Source organism: Plasmodium berghei (assembly GCF_900002375.2).
Source record: "Plasmodium berghei ANKA genome assembly, chromosome: 5".
NCBI lineage: Eukaryota > Apicomplexa > Aconoidasida > Haemosporida > Plasmodiidae > Plasmodium > Plasmodium berghei.
This window is the reverse complement of record NC_036163.2, coordinates 921,055-931,174: the sequence shown is the minus strand read 5'-3', so window position 1 is coordinate 931,174 and position 10,120 is coordinate 921,055. Positions and strand designations below refer to the sequence as shown.

At 22.0% G+C, this 10,120-nt stretch overlaps 1 pseudogene, besides 1 other annotated feature; it reads left to right on the top strand.

Moving 5' to 3' along the window:
* The first annotated feature begins 756 nt into the window (after positions 1 to 756).
* On the top strand, positions 757 to 9,092 carry PBANKA_0524841 (annotated as a pseudogene).
* Positions 757 to 9,092: a sequence feature (reticulocyte binding protein, putative, pseudogene).
* Positions 9,093 to 10,120: the final 1,028 nt, after the last annotated feature.

The window sequence follows — 10,120 nt, the reverse complement described above, 5'->3', positions numbered from 1 at the left end:
TGTGTAATGATTGATAAACATGATTCGAGGAATATTATAAAAATTAAATTAAAACAAAACTCTATACGCGGGCCATGTACATTATCTTAAATTATATTTACATACACAACACTAATTATTTATTACAAACGAAGCATTTATTATTATTATTATTATTTAAAATATGAATCTTATTTAAATTTAAAACGGCATAGCATTTACTCATGCATAAAAAAAATAAAAAAATGCTGTTAGAAATTTCCATCTTCCTTAATTTATCTAGCTATCATTATATTTTGTGTAAATTAATTATGTGTCCACTAAAGAGAGTATTATCTTATTATTTATTTCCCTTTTTCTTAATTAATTCTTATAATTTTTTTTTATTATTTGAGTTGCAGTATAATTTAATTTTAAACAAATTAGTTGTAATTATAACTTTTTTTATTTGTAGAAGTTTCTTCAAGATGTATGAAATAATAATTAATTATATTCTTTATTTACACACCATCAATTAATAATTTGTGCATTAGAAATTATCTATTATGGCTATAATTTTTTTACTTAATAATTATTAATTATTAATTATTTGGTCTCTATACACACATTTTTTTAGTTTTACAAAACAAAACGATGTAACTATATATAAGAAATAATATTAAAAGAGGTAATTATAAATAAAAAAAATTAAAATAAAAAACATTGTCATTAAATAGAGAAATAAACATATCTAATACAAATCATTTTATATTCTAAAATATATATTATATTTTAAAGATGAAAAAAATTATTTATATTACAACTACTTATACTGCTCTGTTTGCTTCATTGGGTAATAATAGAGATATTTAACTAATAGTTACAATTCTTATAATACACAAACTTATTTAATATATATTCATATAAATTTGTGCACTTATATATTAACATACTTAATCTTTTTCAACTTTTATATCTAGGGGTAATTTATGGGAAAAAAATTGGGACTGAAAAAAAGAACCATGACGCTCAGTTAAACAATTTTATTTATACAATAATTTAAAAGGAATAAATTTTAATAATTCAAACTCTTCAAATGAAGAACAATATAATAATAAAAGTAGTGTCATTAATGATAAATTTATACAACCACATTCAATTACCTACTTTGAAAAACAAAAAGACACTGCGAATGATAAAGTCATATTATACAATGACTACACAAATAAAAACGACTTAGATACTTTTAAAAGTTTTAATAATGACAATGAAAAACAAATAGAAAAGCAACTTTAGTTAAAAATTCTTTTATCCAAAACCCCAATCCAACAACATTCGATGCCTCTGTGTATAATACAATAGACATTATGTATACTGCATCAGGTACCAACGAAAATTTAAAAAATTTTTATGTGAAACTATATTTTTATCAAGAACTTCGAACCTTCCTCAATAATATTTATTCTAATTCAAAAAAGGCAATAAATATCCGACGGAGTACCCCCTTAAAATAGATAATGATATAAATCGAATAATAAAAGAATGTGAACCTCACAAAACCAAAATAATAAATGAAATGTCAAAATTATATAATCCTTTTTATGAATTTTATAAGAAGTCCACGAAAGATGATTATAATTCATATTCAAATTTCCGAAAAAGCTATGTAAATTGCATGCTTCCAAGATTCAAAAACTAGAGTCCAACATAGATTCTGCTATTTCATCGATGAAATCTGAATATGATTTATTTATGTTATTATGAATATTGGAATGTAGATGCTCTTTATAAAAAGTATGCTGCTAATACAAAAGAATATATATGCCCTAAATTGAACATTATAAACAAATATCCAGTGGCCATTGATGTAGGAATTCGTTCACATGGAAAACCACTAAGTCAAATTTTAGAGTCTGAGGGGGAACAAGGAAGTCTTTATAAGTAAACTAAAAATTTTTATCAAATCAAATTGAATATAATAAAGACAAATATGATAATTACTACAACGAGGGTGCGAACCTTTGTCAATTCATGCTCAATTATGTATTAAATGATACATATACGCAATATTACTACAATTACTTGAGGGAAATTAAAAAAATAGCACAAAAAAAGCTAATTTCGTTTATAATTTAAATAAAATAAAACATTTGGATTTTATTATATATACATCAAACAAAATATTAACAAATTTTTATAAAGCGATAGAAAAAATATTATTAGAGAAACTTGATCCAGATAAAAATAAAGAATCTAAAGATTATATTGGTATTTTTGATTATTCGATACCACAATCGAAATTAACAGCATTAAGAAACAAAATTTTTTGAAATATTTAAAGAGAAATGGGATTCTTATGATAATAAAAAAACTATTGACGAAAATAGTAACGAATATAATATTGTGAAATTAATTTTACAACACATGAAGGAATTAAAAGACATAATTGATTTTATGGTAGATTACAAAAAAAAGGACATTAATACAAGATTCGAAATTGGTCATAATATCAAATGGTATATAAAACAAGTAAATTATTCAGAACATAGAAGATGGAGTGAAGAAATCTTATAAAATCAGTAAAAGATTGGAGAAAATTAAGACTCGAAGAAAAAAAAAAAATTAGAGGAAGAAAATGAAAATGTTATTAAATTGGAAACAAAAATTAACTGATTTATTTGAAAAATATATGAAAATAAATGCTGAAAACATATATCTAAACACGTTAAGATTAGAATTAAAAGAAAAAATTAAAAATATATCTGACAAAAATGAATATGTTAAAAAAGCAGTTGACTTAAAGAAGGAAATAGACCAATAACAATATATACCATTGATGAATTAGCTAAAACCTCACCATATCAAGTTACGGAATATGTAAAGAACAAAGATGCAATATATAGTACAATAAAATCAGAGTTATCCAAAATTTATGTAGGTAATATTGACCAACTTTATAATGAATTGTATTATGTAGTTCAAGAAAATGACATTGATAATGCCAAAAGACAAAACGAAACTTGAAGATTTAAAATCGAAAATAAATAATGAATATAATAAAATCCAAAACATGGAAATTGGAACAGTTGAATCACATCTAACGAATATAGAAGCTAACAAAAATAAACTATCAGAAACAATTTTGGAGATAAAAAATATATATATGGAGAGATTAGCAAAGATCTAAATAAAACGTTAGAAGACTTTAAAAATAAAGAACAAGAACTATCAAATAAAATAAATGACTACGCTAAGGAAAATGACCAATTAAATGCATATAAATCTAAAATATTAGAAATCAGAAATCATTATAATGATCAAATTAATATCGAAAATACAAAGGAAGAAGAAGCAAAACAAAACTATGATAAATCCAAAGAATATATCAAGACAATATCTATCAAAGAAGACGAAACATCAAAAGCCATCAATGAAGTAAAAAATTTGAAAGACGAATTCTTAAGTAACGTAGATAAATATATTAATTTTGACAATATTTATAATGGAAATGTTGATTCAGAACACAATAAATTTACTGATTTAACAAATAAAATAAAAGCAGAACTTTCGGATGAAAAATTAACCATATATGAAAAAAAATTTAATGATAGTAAATCTTTAATTAATGAAACAAAAAAATCCATTGAAGAAGAATACCAAAACATTAATACCCTTAAAAAGGTAGATGGGTATATAAAAGTATGTGAAAGGACTAACAAGTCAATAACAAATTTTCGTAGTAAACAAACTACATTAAAAGATAAATTAAATCAAAATATTAATACAATAAAAGAAACTGATTCAATAGAAAAATCTTATAAAGATAAGTTTGAAAATACGTTGATCAATAAAATTAATGAGTTAGATAAAACGTTTAAAGATGCCTCTTTAAATGATCACGAATCAAATAACAATGGATTAATGGAATATTTCAATAATTTAAAGGCAAATTTAGGAAAAAATAAAGAAAACATGTTATATCATGAGTTTGATGAAAAAGAAAACGCCATTAATAATATTATACAAAAAATCGAAGACATAAATAAAAATATTTCAAATATCGAAGCAGCAATTTATACATCCATTTATAATATTAGTGAAGAAATAGAAGATGAAATTGGAAAAAATATAGAATTGCTAAATACTCAAGTACTTAAAAAGGTAAATGAAAACGTAACAAATTTGAATGAAATAAAGGGAAAATTAAAACATTATAATTTTCGAGATTTTGGTGAAGAAGAAAATATAAAATATACTAATGAAATTAACAAAATTAAAGATGATATTAAGACTGTAAACCAACAAATCGATAACCACATAAATAAATTAGAGGATATAAAAAAAAAATCAGAAAGTTATGTTGGTGAAATGAAATCACAAATAAATACATTAGAAAAAGTAAAAGGCACTGCAATATCTAACGATAATGTAGAAGGAATAGAAAATAAACAAAAAATCATAGTAACCAAAATAGACAAAAAAAAAATATATATAAGGAAATAAATAAATTGTTAAATGAAATATCAGAAATAGAAAAAGATAAAACTTCATTAGAAGAATTAAAAAGTATAAATTTATCATATGGAAGAAGTTTAGGCAATATATTTTTGGAACAAATTGATGAAGAAAAGAAAAAAGCTGACCATACGATAAAAGCAATGGAAGCATATATGGAAGACCTTGATAATATAAAAAAAAAATCAGAAGAAATAGAAAAGGACATGAAGATAAAAATGGACATAAATAAGGAAATGGAAGTGCTTAAAATGACACATGATGACGACAAAAATTATCACACTATTAGTAAGAATCATGAAAAAAGTATTTCTGATATCCGTGATAAGTCTTCAAAAATAATACAAGATTTTTCTAAGGAATCAGATATAAATAATATTAAAAACGAGTTACAGAAAAATATTTCAGAATCTCAAAAGCATAATAGTGATATTAATCAATATTTAAGCAAAATTGAGAACATATATAATATCTTAAAATTAAATAAAATCCAAAAGATTATTGATAAAGTAAAAGAATATAATGATGAAATTGAAAAGAATAATAAAAAAATAAATGATGAATTAAGTAATTCAAAAACACTAATTAAAAAACTCGAAGAAGATTTAAATTTAAAAGAATGTCAATCAAAAATAAAATCAACTATAGATGATAATTATGTTGGTGAATGTATAAAGAATATTACAGGTTTAAAAACTTATATTTTAAACGAAGAAAATAACATCAACACTTATTTTAAAAATGCCGAAGAGTATAATAAAATTGTATTATTAAACTTTAATAATATAGAAATGGCGGATACTAAATCGCAATACATATTAAACATTAAAACAAATAATGGCACAAATAGCCATGATTATAATATCAATGAATTGAAAGGACACAAACATAAGTCTAATGGTTATAAAGATGAGGCTGATAAAAATACAAAAGCAATCAAAAAAAATAAGGAATTATTTGAAAAATATAAACAAGATGTAACTGTACTTTTAAATAAATATTTTGCATTAGCATTAAAAAATAAATTTGATAAAACAAAAACAGATTCAGAACAAATCATAAAGGAAATAAAAGAGACACACAAAAATTGTATATCGCAATCAGACAAATCTGAACAAAAAATGAATGAAATAAAAAATGAACAAATTCATATTGAAGATGAAATCGCTAACAATGATAAATCTAATAAAGCAATACTAAATATTCAACTATCCGTAGAGCCATTCGAAACAAAATTTTTAAAAATAAAGGATATAAGAAAAAAATCAGATGGTTGTTTAAAAGAGACCGAAAATATAGAGAAACAAATATCAAATTTATCTATAGATAGTCAAGAAACAAAACTAAAAGAGAACGGGGATAAATTAAATACCCTTGAGAAACTTTTCGAATCTCTCAAAAACCAAAAAAAAAATATTGAAGACCAAAAAAAAGAATTAGATGAAGTTAATTCCAAAATTGAAAAAATAGAAAGCGATGTAAACCAGCATAAAAAAAATTACGAGATTGGAATTGTAGAAAAAATAAATGAAATCACCAAAGAAAATAAAAACCAAATTGAATCAACAAAAGAATTAATAAAACCAACAATAGAGAATCTAATATCTTCTTTTAACACTAATGATTTAGAAGGTATTGACACTAATGAAAACTTGGAAAAATATAATAAAGAAATGAATAATATATATGAAGAATTTATTAAATCATACAATCTAATAACAAATTATTTAGAAACGGTATCAAAAGAACCCATAACATATGATCAAATTAAAAATACGCGAATCACCGCGCAAAGTGAACTCTTAAAAAATATAGAAAATGTAAATGAAGCCAAATCCTATTTAGATGATATAAAATCAAATGAATTTGATAGAATAGTCACACATTTTAAAAACAAATTAAATACTGTGAACGATAAGTTTAAAAACGAATATTCAAAAGTTAACGAAGGATTTGATAATATTTCAAACTCTATTAATAATGTTAAAAATTCAACGGATGAAAATTTATTATTAAATATACTAAACCAAACAAAAGAAATATATGATAATATTGTCAGTAAAAAATATTATAGTTATAAATATGAGGCAGAAAACATATTTAAAAATATTTCTAAATTAGCAAGTTCTTTAAATATTCAAATACAAAACAGCTCAGGGATAGATTTACATAAAAACATTAATATAGCTATATTATCTTATTTGGACTCACAGACAGAAGATATGTTAACCTTTATTCCATCTCCACAAAAAACATCAGAAACATATACAAAAATAAGCGATTCTTACAATACTCTTCTTGATATATTTAAAAAAAGTCAAGAATTGCAGAAAAAAGAACAACGAACATTAAATCTTATACTCGAAAATCGACGTTTATATGAAAAAATCCAGGCAACCAATGAATTAAAAGGCACATTAAGTGATTTAAAATATAAAAAAGAAAAAATACTAAATGAAGTTAAACTACTTTTGCATAAATCTAACGAATTAAACAAATTATCATGTAACTCTCAAAATTATGATACCATTTTAGAATCGTCAAAGTACAATCAAATCAAAGAAAAAAGCAACAATTATGAACAAGAAAAAAAAAAACTTGGGATCGATTTTGATGTAATAGCTATGGAAAAAAAAATTGATAATGATATTAAAGTTATAGAAGAATTAGAAAATAATTACAATTCTTTAGAGGAAAATAATAATATTTTACAATCTAAAAAAAAACTAAAAGAACTAACTAACGCATTTGATACTGAAATAAAAAAAATTGAGGATAAAATAACAGAAAAAAATGATTTAATTAATAAATTAATAGAAATTAGAAAGAAATGTCTACTTTTTACATATACATCGTTAGTCGAGGCTTTTAAAAGCAAAGTAACTAGTTACTCGGAATTCATAACGGCTGCGACTAAATTTTCAAAAGAATTTTTAAAATACATTGATGATACTTCCAATTCTTTAAATGATGATATCGACACATTGCAAATAAAATATAATTTAAATAAAACAAACAAACATGTACCAAGTATATTTGCAGATGCAACTAATGATAATAATAATTTAATAGAAACAGAAAAGAATGCTACTCAGGCAATTAGTAATTTGACCAAGCTATTTTCAATAGATTTACAAAATGTTGATGCCAATACATTATATAATAATAAGCTACAAATGATTTATTTCGATTCTGAACTTCATAAATCAATCGAATCCATAAAACAACTTTATAAAAAAATGCATGTCTTTAAATTATTAAATATAGGCCACATTAATGAAAAATATTTTGATATATCCAAACAATTTGATAATATTTTACAGTTGCAGAAACATAAATTAACAGAAAATTTAAATAATTTAAAGCAAATTGATCAATATATTTCTGATAAAAAAAATAAATTCCTTCACGCACTAAGTGAAACTCCAATTACCAACTTAAATTCGCTTAAAGAGATATATAATGATATTATTAATCTTGAAACACAGATACATGAAATAGAAAATATTAATAACAATGAAAACGACAATATAACCTTATATATGGATACAATTACTAAATTAATGGAAAAAATAAAAAACATCTTAAATTATGTTACAACTCATGAAAATGATCATAATATAATCAAACAACATATCCAAGACAATGATGAAAATAATGTATCAAAAATTAAAGAAACTTTAAAAACCACAATTCAATCATTTCAGGAAATTCTAAATAAAATAGATGAAATCAAAGCTCAATTTTATGGTAATAACAATATAAATAATATTATAACTACCATATTACAAAATGTAAATGATGTTAAAAAACATTTTTCTAGGGATTTAACTATAGAAAATGAGCTCATCCAAATACATAAAAGTTTAGAAGATATTCAAAATTATACTTATGAAATAAGAAGCGAACAAATAACAAAATATGTCAATACTATACACAATTATGTTGAACAGAAAACTAAACAAATTCAAAATAATTCAGATCAAGATGAAATAGACGATATAATACAAAAAATCATCAATTATAATAAAGAATTAGAAATAAAATTACACGCCATTAAAGATAATCAAAATCACGTTATACCAATAATAGCTCGTATTAAACAACTCATTAATTTAATCGAATCAGAATATAGTAACAATAATAATGTATCATATAATGTTGCCATAAAACATGCAGAAAATGCCAATAACATAATTCTTGATTTAAATGCGAGTCAAAATATGCTTAATCAATTAATACACAAAAATTTAAACATTATAAACGATTTAAAAAATAGAAAACAGCAGATACAAAGTCGTAATAATTTACATACTATTAATAGTCAACAAGAAATATCGAAAATAAAATATCCTAGTAATACAAATTATAAGAATCAACACTCAAATTCAGGTAAAAAAGGTTCCTCCAAACCAAAAAATGCAGGAGATTCTATTAAATATGCGGGAGCAATTGTATTTGGTTTAGTAGCGTGCTATGCAATTTCAATTTCCAAAAAACAAGATGATACAAATGAAATGCATTTAGATAATTATGAAAAAAATTATGATGAATCGGAAAATATATATTTTGAAAGAGAAGATGAAATTATAGAAATAGATATAAATGAAGATTTATGATTTAATTAAAAACCATTTGTTTGTAAAATTTAATATTATAGAGAATTTACAACTATAAATAACAAAAAGTATTTTATATGGATATATACCATATTAATGTAACAATTTGTATATTAAAAGTAATTTTTTTATTTACATATATAAATGCTAGTTGTCGAATTTTATATGTGGACACACATTTATAAATTGTAATTTTATAATGATAAATTAACACTTTAATAGCCATTATATACATACAAAATAAAAACATTAAAAAGAATTGTCTCATGTTTATTAAAATATTTGCAATTGTTTTTTTTAATTTTTATAGCTTTTTAGATGTTTTTATTATTATTATTTTTATATATAACTTGGTATATATAAAAAACAACTTTATAGATTGCATTAATATGCAAAAAAATGTTTATCAATATTACTAACGATATACACTTTCTATCATCTTATGATTTATACAAATTTCGATTAAAAATACTAAAAAAATCAAACAAGAAATTTACCATAATCCAAAATTCTTATTTTATATAAATTTGATCATGCTATTGTTATTATGAGTAGAATTATTATAGTTATAGCTTCAACCATGTATAAACATAATATAATTCTTAGCTTAAATTATTTTTTTTAATATTAAAAAATATAAAAACATGCTTTATACTCAAAGTAAAAGAAAATCTAAAAAACAACAAAAATAAATGGAAATAAATATGAAAACTATTATTTTTATATAATTATTAATATATTATCCAATCGACCATAACGGTTATTAATTGATATATTTTTACCTATAATTATATTAAAATTGTATATGCAACTTGTATCAATTTAAAAACCGTTGTATTTTTTATAATATTTCTCTAACTTTATATTATATAAAATATTGGGAAAATATGGTAAAACATATATAGTTTTTTTCATGCTTATTCAAATATAATATGACATATACATTTAATTCCATACATTATATATTTTATTTTTAGTTTAATAATATAAAAACAACAAACTTATATATCCATAATAGAAAAAATAAT